This window comes from Camelina sativa, chromosome 16 (genome assembly GCF_030686135.1).
Source record: "Camelina sativa cultivar CO46 ecotype springtype chromosome 16, ASM3068613v1".
Lineage (NCBI taxonomy): Eukaryota > Viridiplantae > Streptophyta > Magnoliopsida > Brassicales > Brassicaceae > Camelina > Camelina sativa.
The window spans coordinates 15,651,875-15,657,874 of record NC_141895.1 but is presented as its reverse complement, the minus strand read 5'-3'; positions in this window follow the sequence as shown (position 1 = coordinate 15,657,874).

Genomic DNA, 6,000 nt, shown 5'->3' with positions numbered 1-6,000 from the left:
CATATGTAATGAAATTTAATTTAATACTTAATCATATACATAACATAAATATGAAGACTTTATAATTGAAATTAAAATAATAGTTACATTGAATGAGTAACATAAATATAGACAAACTAACAGTTCCCCAATTCGACAAACTACCAATTTCTTAATTCAACTTAAAAAATAGAAAAGGCTCTGAAACTTCATTATAAATCAATATCAGAAAAATAATAGTATTATTAACGACCAACGAGAGTCAAAATAATTAAAACTATAAATAACACTACTAATTTAAAATTTATACAAAAATGTATTACATAATTTAAACATATTATATTAAAAACAAGTAATGTTTATTTATTAAACTATACATACTTCCAAAATTATGTAAAAAAATATACTGCTATGGTTACTTATCCTTTCGGTCAATGGGCCTGAGAGAACTCTAGAGTTAAGCGTGCTTAAGCTGAAGTAGTTTCAGGATTGGTGACCTTTCTGGAAGTGATTGTCAGAACTGTACGAGTGAGGACAAAACAATGGAAAATATCATTTGGTGTTTTGTAGGGATGGTAACAAGCCTTTAAAGCCTATTGGACATAGCAAACCGACCGTCGGATATTGATGCACTCACAGACCTAGTGAGAGGAAGTGAGGACCATTAAGGAAGGTGGGCCAATGATTTGAGAGTGGACATGGGTCCACTAAGAGGTGGCGGTCAGGACGTTACAAGCGGTATCAAAGCCGAACCCAGACGAGTGTGGAATCGAGTGGACTCAATCGTCATGGGTGATTGTCTTGGTGCGCAACGAAGACGTTGTTATTTGTTAGTGGGGGTGAATTGTGACACCCCGGTATCAGAGACTTGCGGAGAGGTTTAAAAGAATTGATTTGGCCACCTATGTCACCAAAGTGCCGTTATCTTTTCGACCAAAGTTCCTGAGTGAACTCCAGAGTTAAGCGTGCTTGAGCTGGAGTAGTTTTATGAAGGATGACCTTCGGGGAAGTGATTGTCGGAACTGTGCGAGTGAGGACAAAACACCGGGAAAGATTATGTGGTGATTTGTAGGGATTGTAATAAGTCTTTAAATTCTCCCAAACGTAGCAAACCGACCGTCGGATATGGATGGATTCACGGGCCTAGTGAGAGAATGTGAAGCCCATTAAAAAAAGTGGGCTTATGAACTGGGAGTGGACATGAGGCCCACTAAAATGTGGTAGTTAGGAGGCTTTAAAAATAACAAATATACAAATTTAATAACTTTTCACGGTGTTAACAAATTTAATAAGGTAAAAAATATACAAATAATATATAGTAAGATAACAAATATCTGGTTATATCCACCGAATTAACAAGGTAATCATTAGTTATATCCAAGCGTTTAACAAATCGTTAACTAGGCGGTAGTAGGCATTAGGGGATATATCTCTATTTTACCAATATTTAGCTTTTTTATTAGTTAAGTTATACATATATGTCAAAAGTTGAACTAGTTTCGTGGTTGAAAGCATTTTAAATCGTTTTTAGACCTCAGTTCAAACCTAGCTGAGGTACGAAAATTATATTTTCCACTTACAGTAAAATCTCTATAAATTAATAATTTTTTCATAATTTTAGTAAAAAAGGTTAGATTTTTTTCATTTTCATAATTTTGAAACTTTTCTATTATAAAATAAGATACTTTTTTTACTATTCACATTTTTTTTAACAAAAATCTTAATTTATAATCTTGGCTATCGTAATAGGATGAATGTCGATTGTTTACAAAAATATCTAAGTAAAAATGGTAAATGTAAAAAGTTTAGAGTTTAGAAGAAATTTAGCACTAAATTACTTTTTTGGTTTAAGTCTCTATTTTCATCATTTTCGTACAAACACAAATTAACCTTTCATCTATGTCATCCCATCCAAAAAATTGAGTTTTAGATATAAAAAAAATTCTACCAATTTGTTTGGCCGATTATGACCAACTCACAGCAGTGAACCACCACACAGGGTATACGCGCCGCCGACCCTGATTACTTGAACAATGGTTATAACAAATCAAAAAAAAAAAGAAACATTATTCATGAAATATAATAAAAAATAACAATATAGAATTTATAAAAATATTCTAAATTTGTTTAATTTTCTTTAACAAATATAATAAGAATATCAACATGTGCTAATTAAAATTAATTTAATTCATTATCAATTTGAAAGAGTACATGAAGATGATGAGGAGAACTTCTTATGGCTAACAGTTGGATAATATAAGTTAATCATTACTTCGATTAAGGGTAAACTCATGGGCCGAGAGTAGATCTGGAGCCCACTAAGAGAGGTGCACCCACCATAGGTCAGGAGTGGACATAGAATTCACTAACCAAGATGGCGGTGAGGACGTTACAAATACAAAACAAGAATAAAGCTTCGCTTAAATGAGAAAATGAGGACAACTGTGTCGCCAAACTCACGGACGTCGATGATATCACCGGTGTGAAAATGTTTTTATTTAAGAAGATTTGGTAAAGTAAAAGAAGCAATAAAGAATTTTCGCATTAAGGAATTTCCTTTTATTTTGTAAATAAATTAGAAGTTTATATTTTTGGATATTTAAGTTTAGGCGCAACAGGTGAGGTGAACCAGAAAACATTCTCATATAATGTAGTTATGTTTCGTTGCAGTTCGTACGAGCTGGATGGTTTGGACGTCGGTGGAAAGTTTTTTGAAGAAATTTACACCCCCTCCCAAGGCGTGACCAAACTGTAAGTATCTCACGTATTTCATTCAAGCTCATTTGTATAGTGTTTACACCTTCCCCTGCTGCTCGCAAAATTTATTTACTGTATAAAGTAGGTGGTTTGGTCTTTTTCCCCTTAGGTTCTTCTGTGCATGGTTTGGATAAGACCATGCGTGAAACCCTCTTTCTGTTACAGATGTTTAAAATAGCATTTGAAATGTTTGTAGCATATAGACGTCATGATTACGACGTTATGGATAAGACGGGCCTGCAACCTTGCTAGAAGGCAGATTGTTATTCTAGACAGCTTAGTTACGCAGCTCATCTCCGCTTAGTATGCAACCTACATTCAGGCAACTAGCCCTGAATACATTAGGCACCCGCTGCTTCACAGCTACGTTGAGGGGACAATAGGTGATCGTGTTGAAAAGACTGCTTAGTTTGAAGATGTTCACACCGTTTATGTGCCCATGAATTGGGGACAGAGCTACTGGGTTGCTCTCGTCATTCGTCTGAAAGTATGGCACATTGATATCTTGCACCCACAAGTGGTGTCTACCTCCAACCGTCAGGTTATATCTATTATGGCCCCATTGGTCAAGCTGTTACCTTACTTACTAAAGGGATCATGCGACCCATCATACCTCAGTGACGTGAAAAAATCAGAATTTACCTTCACTCGCCTTAAAGGGCTGCCGCAGCTCACCCGTCCTGGTGATTCTGGACCATTCTCGATATAAGTTAATTGAGTTGCACTCGCACAAAATACCTGTTGCGGAAATGGGCAACATTACAAATGACATGGTTGATATGTTTCGTATGCAGTATGCAATTGAGGTCTACGAAGAGTTTATTAGTAAACTTTCCAACTGACTGATGTACTTTACTCTGTTTTTCTACTACACACTCTACTTTGTTCAATACTGTTATCGAAAAGAGCTCATGTAAACTTCTAACACTGCAGTCTTTTCCATCGCCTAAACTATAACTCCAACTTAGTTACTCGAGCTAATAGAGTTGGATTCGTTTATTATTTGTATATCATATTCAGTAATTAATAAATATGTAGTTTTGTCCACTCTTTACTGCAACATACTCACACTAAATGTCAAAGATCGATTTTCACTTACTCCACACAACTCCCACCAACATTAGCACACTAAGAATATTGAAACTCATTTAATCGTGATATGTATATCTCCCTCCTTCTACTAAATCTCCTGATGTACTTCGCTTATACTACAATATAGCTTTCCTATTATCTACCTTTGCTTTGTAATGGATGACCTTCTTGATGATGTTGTTGTAGAAATTTATCGTCACCTTTCCCGTTCTGTTTTTTCACACCTTTCTCCTTTACTACTGGTCAGTAAGAGGCAAAGTCAACTTGCATTCTCAAATGGTGTTTTACATGACCTACCTTTGGAAGAGTTCTTCAACATGCCAGATCTTGTGGAAATAGGTTCTCCGTATCGCCACTTCTTTAAGAAATGTGTCGATGCACATATCTCAGTTGCATGTTACCTTGAGGGACTTCGACTTGCTTCCAAGGAAGGGGAAATTGTGGAAGCGATTGAATTGCTTTCTTCCTACGGCGCAGATTCAGAGTTCGCCCTATTTGGTAGGGGTATTTTCCTAATATTTGCTAATAACATTACTGATGGATACGACGCTTTGAATCTTTTGTTAAGCCGCGTTGGTAGCTTCGACCGCCTGCATAGCATTGATACTCTTGTCTACCGTCAGATCTTAAGCTTTCGACCCCTCCACAGACGTCTTTCTTCAAATATATTACTCCTTGACCTCCTGCCAAAGTGTTCCGGCCAACCTTGTACTGTACCCGATCGATGTCTAAATTGTTATACGTACTGGTACATCATAACTTTGAGTTGTGGCCTGTAATCCATTACGTTTAATATCCTTATCATCGTTTGTCATAAAATCATCTCCCTTATTATGTTGACCAGTGCTTTCGTTATGTATGAAATTATTAATAAAATGCCTTTAGTATGCCCACTTCTAAATGATTACTCTGTACTGTATGTAGAGTCAATTATCATATAATGAAGTTTGATGTGTTGCCATCTTTGTTAATATAGCCTGTGGGTCAATCAATATATATATAGTTATAGGAACGTTAGGGTTCCCAATCCCCTAAACATAGGGTTTAGTTATGATTGTGGTACAACCTTCTATCTACTACAACTCTCTCACCGATGAGATCTATATATAAAAATAACTCTATATATCTATTCCAATCTGGGTTCCCAATCCCCTAAACGTAAGGTTTAGTTATGATTGTGGTACAACCTTATGTCTACTACAACTCTCTCACCGGGGGATCTATATAAAAAATAACTCTATATATATATTCCTATCTGGGTTGCCAATCCCCTAACTATAGGGTTTAGTGATCATTATATAGACCTCCAAATGTCTAATCCCAGAATTCAAATATCTGTCCATCCTATTATCTGAATGTGTGTGTTCTAATGCATAAGCTCGTATAGATCCCCATTTCCTCTGCTTACATGTAGCAAACCATGAAATTCAAACACAAACGTGATGTCATATTACTGATATGCATTATTTCATTTATCATATTAAAGAAACTAGATACATTTTTTGGACACTACATAATGGTACATATTAAGTCCCCCTCCACTACAGCTGCCTATTGTTACAGTCATACAGATAGATATAAGCTAAACTTGCAAATTACGTTCTTCACTGTGTTTATTAGCACATGTTGCGAACCCGGCGGGAGTACCAGTACCCCATACAATCAAAACAGACATCATCCATCTTACATGCAAAGTTGACACAGTTTGGGACATCTCCATTAGGATACCTGTAAGTGCCATGGTAGTTTCCATTCATAGTGGGTTCAATGTCTGCAATTTGAGCCATGACTGTCTCGCCTATGTCTAGGACTGCATCTAACCACCCAACTATGTTACACAGAACGGTCATGCTCTCCATTCCCTCTTCATAATAACCTGCACATATCACAAAAACGCCAAATGCAAACATAGCGTAGACTACATAATCTTCTGCATCTTTCATTAGGTTTAGGCTTGCTCTTGATGGCCCATTCTTTACCGCTAGTCGTAATCCCTCCACGTATTTGGCCGTTATGTTTCCGGGATGGAAACATCTCATAAAGAAATGTCTGAAGATTGAACCCTGGTTTGCAAGCGAACTGACAAATATGAATTTGTCAAGATCCACCTCTTGCAAGACCACTTCTTCGAACACAGCGTCCCTCCCATCTGGCCCAGCGGCAATGAACGAC